The sequence below is a fragment of the Lissotriton vulgaris genome, chromosome 1_1 (genome assembly GCF_964263255.1).
Source record: "Lissotriton vulgaris chromosome 1_1, aLisVul1.2, whole genome shotgun sequence".
NCBI lineage: Eukaryota > Metazoa > Chordata > Amphibia > Caudata > Salamandridae > Lissotriton > Lissotriton vulgaris.
Window position 1 is genome coordinate 718,530,840 of NC_141685.1, and position 19,734 is coordinate 718,550,573.

Genomic DNA, 19,734 nt, shown 5'->3' on the forward strand with positions numbered 1-19,734 from the left:
AAAGGGGGTGGTGATGGACGGAGCATCCAAACCAATCAAACACTCACACCCAGTCAAAAGATCTGGGTTTAATCCATCACTGTTCTTTAGCCCACTCTGCCACCCCAGTTCAGACATGGCTATATGCAAATCAGTCTGACCCTGTGCCTCATGGGAACAGTCCAGCCCGAACTGCCAAGCCATGCCTTCCCTGGACCGGAAACAAGCTTCTGAGGACCGGTTTCTGGCATTCCACCCGTCTTCAGCCCGGCTTGCTTGAATCCAGTGGCAAAGTGAGCAAGGGACGCACGTCTGAGCATACCCTGCCACACTTATGGCGGCCAAAAGCGGTACAAAAGGGGGTGGTGATGTACGGAGCATCCAAACCAATCAAACACTCACACCCAGTCAAAAGATCTGGGTTTAATCCATCACCGTTCTTTAGCCCACTCTGCCACCCCAGTTCAGACATGGCTATATGCAAATCAGTCTGACCCTGTGCCTCATGGGAACAGTCCAGCCCGAACTGCCAAGACATGCCTTCCCTGGACCGGAAACAAGCTTCTGAGGACCGGTTTCTGGCATTCCAGCCGTCTTCAGCCCGGCTTGCTTGAATCCAGTGGCAAAGTGAGCAAGGGACTCATGTCTGAGCATACCCTGCCACACTTATGGCGGCCAAAAGCGGTACAAAAGGGGGTGGTGATGGACGGAGCATCCGAACCAATCAAACACTCACACCCAGTCAAAAGATCTGGGTTTAATCCATCACCGTTCTTTAGCCCACTCTGCCACCCCAGTTCAGACATGGCTACATGCAAATCAGTCTGACCCTGCGCCTCATGGGAACAGTCCAGCCCGAACTGCCAAGCCATGCCTTCCCTGGACCGGAAACAAGCTTCAGAGGACCGGTTTCTGGCATTCCAGCCGTCTTCAGCCAGGCTTGCTTGAATCCAGTGGCAATGTGAGCAAGGGACTCACGTCTGAGCATACCCTGCCACACTTATGGTGGCCAAAAGCGGTACAAAAGGGGGAGGTGATGGACGGAGCATCCGAACCAATCAAAAACTCACACCCAGTCAAAAGATCTGGGTTTAATCCATCACCGTTCTTTAGCCCACTCTGCCACCCCAGTTCAGACATGGGTATATGCAAATCAGTCTGACCCTGTGCCTCATGGTAACAGTCCAGCCCGAACTGCCAAGCAATGCCTTCCCTGGACCGGAAACAAGCTTCAGAGGACCGGTTTCTGGCATTCCAGCCGTCTTCAGCCCGGCTTGCTTGAATCCAGTGGCAAAGTGAGCAAGGGACTCACGTCTGAGCATACCCTGCCACACTTATGGTGGCCAAAAGCGGTACAAAAGGGGGTGGTGATGGACGGAGCATCCAAACCAATCAAACACTCACACCCAGTCAAAAGATCTGGGTTTAATCCATCACCGTTCTTTAGCTCACTCTGCCACCCCAGTTCAGACATGGCTATATGCAAATCAGTCTGACCCTGTGCCTCATGGGAACAGTCCAGCCCGAAATGCCAAGCCATGCCTTTCCTGGACCAGAAACAAGCTTCCGAGGACCGGTGTCTGGCAGTCCAGCCGTCTTCAGCCCGGCTTGCTTGAATCCAGTGGCAAAGTGAGCAAGGGACTCACGTCTGAGCATACCCTGCCACACTTATGGCAGCCAAAAGCGGTACAAAAGGGGGTGGTGATGGACGGAGCATCCGAACCAAACAATGTTTAAAACAGTTTTACTGAATAGCCAATTAAATGTCTCATTGCTGTTTCACAGACAGTTTAGACAGGCAAAAAAAATTTGAGAAAAGGAGAGAGCAACATACATTTTACCTAGCCTTAATTTGTAGAGGAGCTAGCCTCCTTCCCCTATTTTGACAGTATAAAACCTGAAACAGGTTTCACTTCTGTCAACACTATCAACCCCTGTGTGTAGCAACTGGGCATAAACAAAGTTATAGGAGGTACATAGCACTTTTGAGAGGGCTAAAAATCCTTTTTCAGCTTTCCTTATTCAAAGTCACTCTAGAGACAGAAAGCTGGAAAACACGTATCCCCCTGTTTGTAGTTAAAAGAATAACTTCTGCTTGTTTTGTATACATTTTTCATTTATAAGCAGTGTGCAATATACTTGTCTAATATTATTGAAGTCAGCTGTTTGTGTTATACCTAAATGTATGCCTTTACTGAAGTCTAAGGCACTTTAAAAGCTACTCTAAATGAAAAAAATGCAGGTTAAATAGTGCTTTTTACCCAAATTCTAATTTGATATTTGGGGCGCCTAAAAATGAATATCCTATAATTTGTTTGCATAATATTCATCATCAGAATGTTCATTACATAGCCCAGGAGTTAGAAATTGAAAATAATCATTTATACCGCTATAAAAATGAATTTTCTTACGCCTGCGCAGAGTGAAATGCCATATGCAAATGTCCTCATTATGCAGTACAACACAACTTAAATTACATTTTAATGCTAGGAGGTCACAGTATGAGTATTAAGCTTTATAAATATTCAAAAACGAATTTTAAAAGCCACGCTCACTTTGCCACGCTAAATCACTGTTTCGTTTAAAGTTAATCACAAAATGCGGGTCTTGCCATTCACGTTTTTGCAACACAGCGTTTCTCAATGTGTTACGTAAAACCGATTAGGACCCCAGGCTTACTTTAACCTTATGACAGCGTGGTGGATCAGTAAACGCCAAATATATCGGCGAACTTCCGAAACAAGAAACATTCTATGACATCACGTTAGAATCTGCAGACTGCTGTTTAATCTGTTTCAAGTCAGTAATTCTTCCCTTAATACATATCGAGTCAACATAAACATTTAATCTTACAGATTCTTGAATGTGGAAAAAGAAAATACAACAACTTTAAAGAAATATTCCAATTGAGGAAGAAAATGTACTTTTACTCAGATCAGTGTGTGTGAAATACATTCAGGTAAACATATAAATAAGTGGGGTCAAGTCAAGTTAAAATCTTCCACTTTCGATCAAGTTCTGACATACAAACTTTTATTTGTAGAAAATCACAACTTTCACACAGAGGCTTGTTTGAATCTCTGGTGACATCTGAAATATAAGTAAGTTTCCCTATTGACTATGTTGACATTGCAATATTGTTCAGACTGTATAAGTGGGATAAGTGTGGTGGATTTGAAATACCATGCAAACTTTCAGTTGAACTAAGCTGACAACGATGTTTGGTCCGCAGTGTATAAATGTGGGAGTTTCATCTCTTGGTTGCCCGCACTGGCGCATTCTAAATGAACTGAATGTTGATATCAATACACTGTCTAGATGGTACAAGTCAGACAAATGTGAAAGATTGAATTTGCTTTTTATTTAGATAATTATCACTTGCACACAGTTTATATATGTTTTTTAAATAAGTTGTAACATGAGATGGATTTGGCAGTAATATGTTACATTATGTTTTTCTAGGGGGTCATTGTTAGATGCAAATTTATTTTGTCCAGAAGAAGGTCTTGTGGAGTAAACAAAAAAGACCGAGATGTCGACTACAAAGCCCCATTCTATATCTGTTATTCACTACTCCAGTGACTCTCTTCTAGTGAAAATTAGAAGTTATTTTGTTATCTGTTTTAGTTTTGACTTTTTATTCTGATACACTATAGATAAATAGTTTTATTCCTTTTTCATCTGAATGCATTTTGACCACTTGTAAGGGTTGATATGTACCCTTAAAATTTTGCACAATAAGATACATAAAAAGAAATAATAATTGTTTGATAAAAAAAGATTTTCCGTGTTGCTGTTCTTCTTTTTGTATAATTGCTCTCTCTTATATAGAGGTGAAACGAATTGAATTGTTATCAGATGCCAATCAGGTTGGGTCGGATCCATTAACACAAATAATAATTAAATCCGACTTCTGTCATATTATCATTTTAAACAAATTCACTTGCTGGCAATTTTTGAACTTAATATACAGAAAGGGTCAAACACTCAGGACACATAATACAGCGCGCTTAATAGCCATTATTTCATAAATAGCGCAATCGCTATTTACTTACAGAAGTATCACTAATGTGAAACCACGAACCACATAGACATTTAAACACACATTTAACCTACAGATCAACACTCAGGACAGAAACAAAGGACAGCCCACAGACTGTATTTAAACCAAACCATTTGTAAATACTAGTAGTAAGTCATATTTACAAGAGCCGTTCTCAATAGTTTTCCAAAAGACTGCAATAACAGCCCAACAAACTGTTTTATTTCCACGAAGCCAAAATACACTCAATTCACTAGCTTTGTCTGGCAGAACACCAAAAAATCGCTCTGTATATCTCCATTCATAAATGTGCGCAGAAAAAGGATCATGTTTGAATTATCTCCATATTTTAATTCCAAGGAAGAAATATGTTTTTATACCTAAACCTATTTAGATGTTCCCTCAGGGGAGCCGGCTAATTTAATTCACATCTAACCATGGTACATTAAAAAAGCAACACATTCTTCGATATGTGCTTGAAATAGGCATGCCAAAAATATTACAGAATATGCAAATATTATACCCAAAGTAGTGCTTAAAGTACTCTTCGTACGTTGCACCGTTCAAACAAAATCAGACAGAGAAAAATCTCCTCATTACCTGCCTACACAAATTACAATTCGCATATCTAACCCATACAATTCCAAAGTTGGCCAACACAATTTCCAAAGACACAGTAAGTGTTACTAAACTACCTTACCAATCCAAGGCATCAAACCAACAGCAAGTGCCGCAGAACGACTCTTACCAATCAAAAGGTTGTCCAAATTTTAACTGCCAAGTTCTAAATGACCTTATGATTATTTTTTTTAAAATACTCACGCAAAAATGTTCTCAGTCAGGGGTGACATCATGTGGAGGATCAAAATCAGGAAGATCAGAAATATACCGGGCTGCAGAGACATAGAATCCACAGAATCTCTGTGCATAGAGTACCGCCTTAGTAGAATCCTGTCCTGTCCTCCACAGTAGATTTCTGTCTCTTGACAAGATCACTCCCTCAGATAGACACTTCTCTGATGAGGTCCATGTTGGAGCGCCATTCTGAAGTAATCAATAATCCTTCTCAGGGGTCTCACTGATACTTAGTCCTTTTAAACCAACAAAGAAGAAATTGGCACAGAAGCTGAAATATAAAAGAGCATTTTTATTAACCTCAAATGAGTGAGACTACGTCACACAGAAGCCTTAGAAACTGAATGAGGCAGTCTAAGGAGTACAGAAAAACTGGGGCTTTATATATGCTTAGAGTTACATAGTAAGCATAAATGCAAGGGGCAGTCCTGGCTCCTGAAGCATGCAAAATTACTAAGTTGGGCATACAAGATCTACTTGCTCAAAAAAGTGGGAGGAGAGTTGCTTCTCCATACAGCAGCAAAAATAGCCTGACAGTTATACTAGAGAAGCAGGTGCATTCTACTAGCTAGGCCCTTCTGGACATGTGCAAAGTGGAAGATGCTGAATATAGTTTGTCTCTAGGCAAATTTCAAGAGCAGTTAACACTGAGGGAGGACAGAGCACATGGCAAGCACATGGCAAACAAAATGGCTGCCAGAAATACAAAATGGCTTTCCCAAAGCGGATAAGATAACTTCTAAATACAGGATGGCTTCAGCTAAATGGTAACCCATTGCAGTCAATTTACGACACCTGAACCTCCCTTCCGCAGATTCCGATACCAAGCAGAAGAAAGAAGATCAAGAAGACGATGACTCGCCGTGCAGCTGCTAACAACAGGACAACAACAACTGACTTGGCCCCAGCCCTACCGCCCTGTTGATCCTGGAAGCTGCTCCTGCCTAAACCCGGGGACCTCCGCGGACAGCCACCGTGGGACACCGAGAGGACCTGCCTGCCTTGACCCTCTTAAAGATTGGAACTCCCATCAGCAGAGGCTCTGCTGCAACAACCCACCTAGTGCCAGCCAGGAAGCTCCTAACCAGCCCCCTCTGCACCAGCCGAGCCCGGTCCAGGCCCAACCGAACCAAGACCACGAGTACGTCCCCCCAGCAACTGGGACCCGAAGTCCAGTGCCCAAAGACCCACCTCGACGAACCAGACAACACCTGAAGACTCAGAACCAGGGGCCACCCCAACCGCGACCAGCCGGGGGTAAGCTTTTCCGACACCCAAAGACACCCCTGCACCCAGCACCCTCCAGCCCCCTGTGCCTCCCTTTGGGGTACCTACCTGTGCTCCAACATCCCAACTTACCTCTCGAAGTGCTGGTCGCCCCTGGAGAGTCTCCATCCCCGAGCCTGCAGCCTTTGTTCCATTTTCAAGATCTTCATTGGATAACATTGAGCGCCCGACGGCTCAAAAGCACCCTGCACCCAGCCGCCCGAGTGCCGCTGGCTGTGACCTCTTTGTCCTATCCTACTTCCCCCCTTGCCCTGGGCAAGTGACCAGGAGCCCAGCTCCCAGAGCCGCATGGCCTGCTAGCCAGCAGCCACCAACCGAAGGCCCCCTTTCCCTCATTGGATATCATTGGGCCTACCTACCTCTGCACCCGGCCACCCGTGTGCCGCTGGGACTGACCTAACTTTAATTACCTGACCCTGGGGGACCCCTGAGTCTATGCCCAGAACCTTAACTTCAACAACAAGTACTCACCTGGAAACCGGTAATTCACTTACCTGCCATTGGATAACTTTGACTCATTTTGACTCGAAAATTTACTAAGCGTGAAATTATGAAAACTGAAAATATTCCTATAAAATCAGCCAAAACCCGAATTGTGAAGTACTCATCTGGGATCAGGGAGAAGCCAGTACTGTAGCTTTCAGCCCAGTACTGAACTGCCAAAGTAATCCCTAGCGGGTTTACTAGTAATCTGTATTTCCTCCATAGGAACCCATTGTCTGCTTTTCTATGACATTTCTTCTGTCTACTTTTGAAAACTGCAAATATTCTTTAAAAATCATACGCAATACTGAAACACAATTACCTACCTGTTTTGAGTTAAGCCCCCAGAGCTGGCCCTAGGAGACCAGTGCTGGGTTACAAAAGTAACGCAATCGTACTTTACCTGCAACCTGAATTTCCTCCCATTGAATAACATTCTGAGATTTACATTGAAAAGTTTCTAAGTGTGAACTTTTAAAACAGCTTTATATTCATGAAAATTCACTACAGTAACTAAAGCGTTTTTGGTAATCTGGTTTCAGCTTAGACCCCTGGACTGAATCTAAGACCTAGTCCTGGAACCTCCAAAGTAAACCACAACGTAATCTAGTGTAATTATATGTAGAAAACCCATTGAGCTCAATCCTATAGTGTGTAATAGGATTGTGTTGCTTACTACTTATACTGTATTCACTGTGTGCAGAAACTTTATTGCTCTTTTGCATAGTATTACCTGAAAGTACTCATAACTTGAGAAGTATATTTTTATAACTGTTGGTTCTAAAAATAAAACCACAATATCTGAGGATATAATAACAATTGGCCTGGAGTTCAGTTCTTCAGTGTGTGAAACCTTTTGCTGACTGAGTGTGCACAACAAATGCTTTACACTGTCCTCTGGTACTGCCTTACTGCTCGACCAAACTACCACTTTGGAGAGTCAGGTCAGTTCTGACTTTAACTTCTGTTATACTTCTGGGGTTGGTGGACTCTATACACACTGTACTTCATTATAGTCCAGTATTATATAGAGCCACTTTCTCACACAGGGTTACTCTTTTATGCTCAGCTAATACCCTTATGATAGGATGTGATAAGTCGCCAATGGGCTACCAGTCTCACCACCTGCTGATGACCACTTTCTGTGAAGTGTGGCATGTGGCTGTCCCAAGATGCACTGCTCTGCCTTCTTCTAACATGGCAGAACCTCTCTCTTGGTGTCCAGAGTCCCTCGCCCAACCTAGAGGTTTGGCTACCAAGTGGATTACACACCACGGCAAAAACACTTTCACAATTGGTTTCCCATTCCCTGTCCCTAGTGCCAGCCTGTCTGCCTGGACAATAGAGCAGCCTCTCTCTCCCAAGTGTTAAACACTTGCCCTTCAAAAGCTACTTCTCTTTGGAAAGTCGCTTTTTGGGCCCACACCTGTGTGGCTTCCTGCAGGAGGGAGGTAACACCTCTCTCCAGTGTAGGTTTCTATTATATTTTTCCCCCGCACTCATTAGCACATCTCACCAGGAGACCAGAAAGCCATCTCGGTGACAAGATCCTTGGGCAACCGTTAATGGCACAGGAGACTAAAGGCAACAAAGTGGCAACCTTGTAAAAGTTGCCTTCCATAACATGTTATATTAATTTCTATTACAGAATCCAGTTAGGCTTATTGTAGCAAGTTGTTAGATACCTTGGAGTACCAACTTTGTTTGCACGAAACAAGAGTTAGCACAGCTGAGGGTTCAGCGTATACCACTGCACACACCAATGGGGCGACCAGGTTCTTCCACAGAAAAAACAGCAGTTCACGTTTTTACTGTCAGAACATGTGAAATAACATGTTCTGCCTTGGAAATATGCTGCACCCTGCCTTAGTGGTAACTTACACACATTACAGGGGAATGATTGGCTTTGCCATTGCTTTAAATGGCAAAGCTAGCCTATCGGTTTCAAACTGCTCTTTCAATCTTCAGTGACAGACTGGGAGACTTGTTTTGAATGTGTCAGGTCCAGGGTAGCACAGCCAGTGCAGCAAAACCTGGGGTGACCTTCTAACTTACAGGCCCTGCTTACCCTAGGAACCCATATACTTGAGACCTATATGTAAGCTAGCTTATGCTTCTTGGGTATTGTAGTGTAGTTCCTATATTCCCAATAAGCTCTGCCAATTGGAATAATATATCCTATAGATGTGACGTGGGACTTATGTCTACTAGGTCTCTATCTAATATATTAGACTTAATTCTGAGTGCCAGCCACCTCATAGGTCACTAGGAAATTTATTGAGTTCACAAGAAGGGATTTCGTTTCTAACAACTTGGTTTCCCCAAGATAAAACTGATCTTCAGAGTCGTAGAAACAATAATTAGATATTTTACTCGGATGTATGTCGTTACAACGCATACTTTTACTCCGCGTACCATTACAACGCGGTATTTACAACGCATACCGCTACAACGCATAGCGCTTTGGGGTGCTGGATAGTGGTAAGTATAATTTACTATTCTAACTCCAGTCCCCGTGGACCCTAGGGAAGGTGTTGGATAGTAAATTAAACTTACCTCTTATCCTAGAGCGCCCCCCAGCGCAATGCGTTGTAACGGTATGCGTTGTAATGCCTGCGTTGTAGTGGTAGTGCGGAGTAAAAAATGCGTTGTAACAGGTGAATACCATTTTACTCAGTCATTCGTGCATGCTTCATTTCACCAGAGGTGCAGAGAAATAGAGAGACAGGCGTTTTCAATAAAAGCATTTATTGAACAATCTTCTTTCTCATGCATAAGGAATAACCTGCTACAATCGTAAAACTTGTTGCAAAGTATAATGCGTACAATTAGAAGAATAGAATAAAATAATACTGTAAGATCATTGTATGGTTCCTAGACCATAGATAAATACATACATAAATAACAAAGGCTAAAAAGTACTCAACTGGTGCTTTTAAAATACGTCTACCCCGATGTACGTAACCTAAGTCTAGTACGAGGGAAGAAGTAAGTGAGGTGTAGCATAAATTTAGTATTCTTTGCCAAGAATCTATCCAAGATTTCTCTTAGGGTCTAATCAGCTCCGTACCTTGGTTTAGAATGAAGAAGGTCAATCTCAGGACTCGATTTCCCAACACCCGTAAGGTCAGCTTGGAAACACTGGAGCTGGATTTCTCGGCAAGAGAAAAGACAGCGTCACTCTCAGTGTGTCGGCTGGAGGGTTGGCTTCCTTCGGCACTTGCTATAGCAGGATGCGTCGGGCAAGTAGATAGACGAACTGCTCCAAACCACCGTGTGCTTGCTATGGCAAGTGTGGGCATATTTATACCTTGAAGGTGCCGAGTTTGACGTAAAGGGGGACATAATAACGTCATCAAAGAGTCTCAGTTCTTTGAAAACTCCATGAGTTCTTGGATAAATCAGTATGAAAGCAAGGGGGAGTCCCTAGCTGCTGAAGCCGAGTTTTCCAAGAAATGTTTGTGGATTTTCGGAACTAGTTGAAGTAGCCCCGCCGTATTTGGACTGCATGAGCTATGTCTAAATATGGTTATGATTCCTATGCCTTTATAAGAATAGGGTGATTTATACCTATATAAGGGCATGAATTGGGAAAATTACACTAGGGTCCTAAAATGCTATACAACAGTATAAGCCAATTCAACACATACCTTTTAGGGTCAGGGCACTCACGCTGAGGTCTGGGTAGCAGATCTCGGTGCACTCTCGAAGTGAAAAAAACAGCAGCATCTGTCCAAAAACTTGGAGTTGACCACACATATATAGGCATATCTTGGCAAGACAAATGTTTCTAATAATTGTTTTTGGGCAGGAAGATATCCCTTTCTGCACATAAGCTATTCTTCCATGAAGCAGGCATCCTTGCTCCATGGTGCAAAGGTGCTTCCATTGGTGCTAGGCAGCAGACAGTGCATCTGCACACGGGAAGAGCAGAAATGAAACATATCTCTGTAAATTTGGATCATTTCTATCCTCTCCCTTTTATGCAACACAGCTCAGCATGTTTGTTGCATGAAGTAATAGTAAATGTGCCCACTAATTATTTAAGGACCTCAGGTCTCAATACATTTGCACCACCCTCTGTCTGCAATATGCACAGAGCAATTGAGCTTATCCTTGAAAACTCCTTTCACTTAAAATAAAATATTCCCCTCTCAGCAGGCCACTCCACATGAGTGTCCAGAGCCTGACCCGCACCACCCTAAAAAATAGCAAAAATGTAATGGGCTCACCATCAGTGCTTGAGCTGTAGGGAACAGCTTTGGGAACCAGGGGCTAGATGTAGGTAAATCTTATTTACAGATTCATAAATTCCGAATTTTACCGATTCGGTATTTATGAATCGGTAAATAAGATGTCACCCTGTTACACCCCTGTTTCTGGCTTGTGTGCCATGTGACACACATACATGCCCTTAGGGCATGTATGTGTGCCACATGGCACAGGTGTACATGCACAGATGTGCATGTACACAGGAATTCGTTATTTACCACCCAATGGTATTAGGTGGTAAATAACGAATTCTGAAGGCCCTGTAGCACTGTTTAATGTGCTAGCTACATAAGAAATTACAGATTCGGTAATTTTACCGATCGGTAATTTTACCGAATCTGTAAAATTACCAATTCGGTAAAATGACCGAATCTGTAATGCCAATGTCCAAATACCGGTCGGAAACGGCCGAAAATGGGTATTTGCGGCCGTTTCCCACCGGTATTTGGACACCTACATCTGGCCCCATATGTATTACACTGCCTTTCTCCTTCATGTTATTGGTGATACCACAAGTTCCACTATCCTTGTAGCCAGCCCATGAACAACCGCCAGACCCTTAGGGGCTTATTTACAAGTCCTTGCATCACCCGTGCGTCACTTTTCCCTTGTTAAAATGGTGCAAAAGTGGCACACTGTGCTTGTAAATAAGCATCTTAGTTTGCATGGTGGATGGTGGCTGAGCTCACGTGTTTTCGTTACTGGAAATGTATCCTGTTCGTGGTTCCCAAGCCACTTTCACAACATCACCACCACGCCTTCCAGTTCCATGCAACTCTCAGGTACAGATAGGGAAAGGTACAGAAGGGAGAGGTATGGTGGGGGGATTTTGCAGGTTTGCCAGATACATAGGCGGCTAGTAGAGGTATTATATATTGTGAGTAGTTAGATAAGAGGTGTGACCGGAAAAATGTATGAGGAAAGAGCAGGGGAGACTGTGAGAGCAATGGTCTGAAAGAAGTACACTCTGAGAGACAGGTAGCTGCAGAGAGGTGCAGGCAGAATAGATGAGGCATGGGTTCACGCTGACAGCCTAGTAGGCAGACAGAGCCACACCCTGAAAAATGTGTGATATGGGTGCTGGCTGACCGAGGTGCAGGGAGTGAGAGATGCCAAAGGTGATTGAGAGGGGTGAGTGTATTCAAACAGGGATAAGTGCGTGACGGGTCTAGGCAGACAGAAGCACTGGCAGGAAGAGGTTCAGACAGAAACAGGTGCAGTATAAGGGCAAGCTGAGAGAGGTGTAGACAGGGAGGGGTTCAGACCGAGGCAGATGGGGTATGGAAGCAGGCTGAGAGAGGTGTAGGCAGGGAGGGGTTCAGACCGAGGCAGATGGGGTATGGAAGCAGGCTCAGAGAGGTGTAGACAGGGAGGGGTTCAGACCGAGGCAGATGGGGTATGGAAGCAGGCTGAGAGAGGTGTAGACAGGGAGGGGTTCAGACCGAGGCAGATGGGGTATGGAAGCAGGCTGAGAGAGGTGTAGACAGGGAGGGGTTCAGACCGAGGCAGATGGGGTATGGAAGCAGGCTGAGAGAGGTGTAGACAGGGAGGGGTTCAGACCGAGGCAGATGGGGTATGGAAGCAGGCTGAGAGAGGTGTACACAGGGAGGGGTTCCGAAAGACTCAGGTGTGGTATGGAACCACGCTGAGAAGGTGTAGACAGGGAGAGGTTCAGAGAGAGGCAAGTGTGGTGTGGAACCAGGCTGGCAATGGTGCAAGCAAGGAAAGTCAATAATAGATAACTAAAGCGCTTAATTACTGAAGTGTGCATCAGATGTTAAACATGACAGTTTGAAGGAATGAAAACAACAATAACAATGTTTGCTTATTAGATGGATTGCGAAAATCTGTGGAAACTGGAATGATTAACGAGTACACTTTATCATTTCCCGCCCCTCTAAGCTGCGAAAAAGTATAAGCCTTGTTTATCACGGTCTTTTTTCTTCATGACTAACTTATGTTCAGATTTTAAAGCGCACTATGTTATCTTATTTGTTTTGTTTAGTGTCATCGGTTACAGTGACATGGGGACATTTTACTTTATTATACGCACGTATTTCGGCATTTAGCAAGAAAAACACTCTGCTGAGACATAAATATGCAATGAGTGCAAATAAACACACTATATTTCAGAAAAGTGAGGTCTCTCCGCATGCAAATTAGGACTTTGTAAAATAGTCTGAGCTCTCAGTAGGATTCATTAACGCACATCGTTTTCAAGGTATGGCTTGACAGGGCATTTATAAGTCCACCTATTGTCAGTGCCAAAGATTGTTTAGCATTCTAATTCCCTAAAGGCAGACACTTTTATTTCGCTGGTCCGACCTACTTTCTGCCCCGGTCCGACCTTGTACGTCGTCAAACATGGATCAAAATACTCTTCATCATGCTTTACTGCAATTAGCTACATTTGCTAGTGCATAATTGCACACAGTTCTAAAATTCGCCTATCACAGTCCAATTGACAGTCTGAAAGATAGGGCTGCAATTCCATCTTTCTGAAGGACAAAATAGGATATCTGTGCTGCTGCATTTCAAATCTCTAACTGACATGATTCTTAGGAGGAGAGTTATTCAAGCTCAACTGAACTGCTTTCAGTCTTTACAAAGTCGCAATTTCTTTTTTCCAAAGGCGTTAGCCTGTACCGTGAATTGATGTGCAGGGAGCATGGAGCGATTCACGTCACTCCCAGCAGGGCTCCACTGGGACATAAAGTGGTGTATGTTTTTTGCAGAGCACGGCTGGCTGATCCTCTGGGGTTTTGCCTTAGCAACTGCGTGTACATTCCATCAGGGTAAACAAGCAGGTGACCGTTGCAGCTCTCACAGGCACTTTGTATTGAAGGACACAGAGTAGAAAATCTCCATTTAAAAGGATATGAAAACAAATGCTTTCTTTCCATTGTTCATCATAAGTGCTGCGACAGTCCCAGAAGCCCAGCCGCCCTTTTGTTGATGAACTACATCAGCATTAACAAGACAGAGGCACTGCACTTGCTAAAGAGGCATACACGCCATGGGAACTGAAATCCTCCCATATGCCTGGTGCTTCAGAGGCATTTTAATGATTTTTGCAGATACATCAACATGCTTGATGCATGTCTACTCATAGGACCAAATGCGGAACAACAGAGTCTTGATATTTAAGAAAGTCAAGAGGCATGGGTATACCTGACTCCCGGGGCCACCCTGCAACCTTATTTTTCAGACTGTCTTCTGCCAGGTTCTTAAAGGACATCTCCATTTCTGAGCCTCTCTGAACTTCCTACCACCTCTGTACTGTGCAGAGGAATTTGACACCTGATTTAGGAATATGCCTTAGTGGAATTATCATTCCGCCTGTGCTACGCATGTAATGTGGAGTTCCTGCAAAATTCTGCCTTCGTCACGTGTTGGAATTATAATCCAGATTGTGAGGACAACCTCGATTTAGTGCTCATTGGCAAGTGTAATGAAATTAACCAGGCACTAGTTAGCGCATGCAAGATTTGCTGGCTGCTAGCACAGCTTTAGTTGCCACAGAGCCTTACGGGGCCAGGCCATTTTTGTGACACTATGTAGCGCAGATTCTCTACTCAAGAAGCAGATAACAACTCAAAAATAAGTTTTCGAATGAATATTCTACACCAATGGATCATCAGGTGGCTTTTTAGTGCGAAATGCATTTTTAAAATGTTACTTCTTTTTTTCAACAAGAAGGCAGTGCCCCATGGACTCCAATTTCCTTTTCCTGTTCAGTAGGCTCCTCCCAGTGCTTTTCCCATCTCTGGGTCATTTTTATTTGGATTTCAAGGTGGAAGAATCACTCTTTGTCTGCAATTCCTGCTGCATATAGACTGTTGGATTGTAAGGACTTTGTTTCTGTGACATCACAAGTAAGTTAAAAAACTATTGTATAAAGGTTTTGTTTGTTTGATAGAGGGCATGCACCATTATTTGTTGTACTTATGTATTTGTTAGGTTTGATTTTGGTTGTGGTGTGTCACCTGGTGCTGTATTAGAGGACTAGCATTTTATTTGACATTTTATTTTTTATCTTTTCTAAGGGAAAAAGGTGACACAGTTCAGTACATTTTCTCCATTTTTGTTCAATTTGCATTATTCATTTATTTTACTATGTGGCCTAGTCTGCCCACAGACCATCCAGCTGGTACTCGTCATAGGGTACACACAACAACAATTTCTGGGATATATGTTGTCTTAAACTGTCATTCAGATCAAGAATGGCTTTGGAATAAATTAAAAATGTGGGCTTTCTTTTTTTTGCATTTCATATTTTTTCTGTGAAAGTGTATTTTTGTAGGGTAATATCTGATGCCTTGGAAGAAATTGTGTTGTTTTCAAATGTTTATAACTCACTTAATTTTTATTTTTAGCATTGCTGAATTATTGGTAGTGTTTTCTTCATTGTTTACCATGCCTCTGTTGTCTGGCCAGTTTGAGTGTGTTTGCCATTGGCCACCATTTGTCTTTGTTCTCCATGCCATGTTGCTGGGGAAAATTGTGTGTAGTCAGTGTCCATAGGTCTGCATGTGTTCTTTGTTGTCCATGTTTGACCCTGTGGCCAGCGGTCATTTAGTGTAGCCATCCAGTGTGCTTTTCCCATAGGCCTGCATGTGTACTTTGTTGTGTCCACCGAACCTTCTTGCTTGTTGTTTGACCATATGGCCGGCAGCCATTGTGTGCAGCTAGCCAGTGTGCTTTAGTCATAGGGCTACATGTGTTCTTTGTTATGTTCATGCCTCCTTGCTTGTTGTTATTGGTTGACCTTGTGGCAAGTGGCAATCTTGAAAGCTAGCAAGTGTGCTATTGCCATAGGCCTGCATGTGTTCTTTGTTCTCCATGCTTCCTTGCTTGTTACTTGACCATGTGGCCAGTAGCCATTTTGAGCAGCCAGCCAGCGTGCTTTTGCCTTAGGACTACATGGGTTCTTTGTTGTGTCCATGCCTCCTTGCCTCCTTGCTTGTTGTTGTTGGTTGACCATGTGGGCAGCTGCCATTTTGTGCAGCCAGCCAGTGTTCTTTTTCCATAAGCCTGAATGTGGTCTTTGTTCTCCATGCCACCTTGTTTGCAGTTGTTTGGCCATATGGCCGGTAGCAAATTTATGTAGCCAGCCAGTGTGCTTATGCTATTGGCCAGCATGGCTTCTTTATCGTGTCCATGCCACCTTGCTTGTTGTTGTTGGTCGACCATGTGGCCGACGACCATTTTGTGCAAACAGCCAGTGTGTAAATTCAAGTTTATTTTCCAGTTTAGAAAGCCAGTTTCTATGGAGATTGATAGAACAGGGCTATACCTTTTTGTTCTTCTTATTTTTTTTTTTACTTTTCCCTGATATCAATTTAATAGGCTTGAGGATCATTGTAGTATATGCACATATGAACAGTGCCTAATATTATATACATTTTTATACACATTTCCCCTACACCTACTTGTGTCCCATTGAGTTTCTCATTTTCTTCTAGCAGTACACCAGCAATTAATTTCTTATTTATTTTTTATTTAATTTGTTCTAAATTATTTCTTTACTGTACATTTTTTAATTTTTAGATTTTTTTTGTTAAATTATTTTTTTACATGTTTCCTTCACCCCTGCCTGACATGGGTGCCTGGCACACACCCGCATTCGGTGTTTAAGGATTATTCAGTTTTCTACATTTTCCCCCTGTCTGCCGTAGGTGTGCACCAATATTAATGTTTTGTCAAAACTTTATTCAGTTTTTACAACCATAAAAGTACATTTAACATATACAATACAAAAAGACATAATAAAAACATGATAAAACAAAACATTTAAAAAACAAGTATGTCATACAGGAATATAAAACCCATTGTACAATTATAAAAGTAAAAAAAAAAAACAACATAGCATCCTTCATAGTAATAAACTGCAACAAACGATAAAGTATACAGATACATCTACACTCATGGTTGTCAGTGGGTCACAAGTCTAATTGAAGAGATAATGTAGTGTAGTTCCCATATTCCCAACAGGCTCTGCGCATTGGAATAATATATCCTATAGATTAGACATAGGACTGAGGTCCACTAGGTCTCTATCGAATATACAAAACTTAATAGTGATTGCCAGCAAGCTCAGGGGTCACTAGAAACTTTCTCGAATTCACAAGAAAGGATTAGTTTCTGACAACCGCTTAAACATGACAACTTTGTTTCCCAAAAATAAGAAATATATCTCTAGAGTCACGGAAACCATAGCAAGTGAAGGTATATTTATACCTTGAAGGTGTTTAGGAATGCCATAGATTGACGTAAAGTCGGGCATAATAACGTCAGGAACGAACCCCTAGGGAATAGTTGTTCTTTGCAAAGTAAATGAGTTCTTGGACAAATCAATATTCAAGCAAGGGGAAGTTCCCTAACTGCTTAAGCCAATTTTCCAAGAAATCGTTGTGACGTTTGGTACAGGTGGAAGTAGCCATGCCTGTATTTGGTCTGCATGGGCTATGTCTAAATAAGGGATTGATTTCTATGCCTATATAAGGGCAATGAGAATTGTACCTATATAAGGCCATGAATCGGGAAAATTCATTTGGAGCTCCGCTTCATTATGTACGACATTACTAAGTTGTAAACACATTAAAACATATCTAAACATGATGTGTTTAATACCGACCCAAAATGCATAACGATGCATTGGTACTGGTTGTACGCGAAAAGCATTTGTGCTGTACGCATTTAAAGCATTGTTTCATTCAAAGCGTATAGATGACATTTGAAAAATGCTCTCTGAATTAATCATGTGAATATAGTTATGAAATGGCTCTTAATTACAGAAGAAAAGGTCGAGACCATTCCATGGCAGATTATATAAACTGGTTGAATGTGGACAAGGTCAAATATTGTCTCTCGGAAGTTTTTCAAAGAATTCCCGTTCTCTATAAATAGTTCTACTATGAGCAGATTACTTTGTGCCAAAAAAAAAATAATACAAATTTGGAAAAGCAAAAGCATGATCATTGAGAAAATCGAGTTCCGAAGTTAGAAATCTGTTTTGAAAAATGAAGGTTGAATTCAGAGTCTCTCAGAACACTGTTTGCCAAATCAAAAGTCAGTGTTATTGTTTGGAGAAAACATCAAATCTTCTAAGTCCGAAAAGAATTCATCTACCATTATAGGTCAAATTTGGATTACCTCATTAAGAAGATTAATTACGCAAATATGCTAAGCATCGCCGTCAGCGTTGGTTCCGTTAGTAATGTTCAAATTGGGTACCTGTGTGCCGCTCTCCTCTCGTACCTCACCATCAACATTTAGCGTCTGTGAGATCTCAATGAATGCCGTCATCAGAATTGGTAGCTGCTGGGGACAACACTGAGCATGGGTCTTTACCGGGTCCAGCAAAGCATCAACATCCGTTGGCATGACTGATGGGAGTGTGAGACAGATGTCTAACACGCATTCTTCTCCACATAGCAGGCATCGTAGAACAGGTAAGATGCAATCTTGCCAGATTGGTCTGAATGACATTTACCATGTGGTATTTAATTCTCTTAAATGAGTTAATCCCAAAATTTGGACTATGCGCTCACAACACTTCATCGCCAGAAGAGTGTTCTCCACGGTGATCTGAGTATCGCTTGTGATTTGGCTTGCCATATCGGAGCAAAACGAGCAAAAATAGCAACCCTGCTGCGAGTCCCAAAACGAGAGGCAGTCCTCCAAACACAGAGTGCACGAAGTTTGGAAAAATTCCTAGGGCTGCTTCAAAAGGTGCTAACAGTCACGAAAAAATTGTCTTAAATACTTGTACAATACCACTCGTATCAGACATGTTTAAGATACGACCTAACATTTCTGAGAAATGTACAGGGCAGTTTGTAGTTATTAAGGTGTGTATCTCTGCAAAAGTCCTTGCGACTTGCAAATCATAGGTTTCTTTGGCCGAGGTCAATGGCACAGTTTTTTGTAAAAGAATGGCTTTCATTCTGCTCAAAGTATCAATTCGTATAGAAGCGATGTTCAGTGAAGGCTATAACGCCCACTCCCGGTCTGTCTCGGTTTTTGGAAACAATACTTGCATACAGCAAGTGACCCTGGCTGACACAGTTACGAGATAGGCTAAACCTAGCAACATGCCACAGCAGCTGTGATCATTCAACATAATGTAACTTCGATTAGAAAGTTGCATAAAAATTGGATCAATAACTGCAGCTGGTGAACCTTGCAGGTGGCAGGATAAGTTGTTCGAGGAACCATCACAGGCCCCGTGTAAGTTTATACCCTGACATAGGAGAGAACCGCTTAGTGCGTTTTCACAATTATTGCCACTAAGAAACACTTCTTTCCCCAACTCCAACATCTGTGTCTATAAGGTAATTCCCAGGATGTCTTGATGTATTCTTTACTCAACCTTTCATAAAGGACTGCTGGTATATGTTTTAAGCAATACTGAAAATGGAACATTGTAACAGGCAGAGTGATTGTACAGTGTATTATTCATTCAAAGGCTGGTTTATTAGCGACTGTAAATGGCAATCTTGCCAGTTTTTCAATGCTCAGCACCATATAGTCTGCTCCCCTCTGAGCCAATTTGATTTGTTTATCTGTGAGATTAAATTCAGAAAACAATGACATTGTGTTGATTAAACGCCAAGGCACATAGCCTGAATGAAGGTTTTGTAACATCCAGCCTAATAGCATTATAGAACGCAATTGCGACTGACAATGTTGCAACATGACCAAGTCCTGTTCCTTTATGTCTATGGCACAGGATACTATGCTGTCCAAAGAATATATTATGGATGACAGAGTTGTTAACCCATTGTCAACTACAGAGAGAGGTTTCTCTTAAT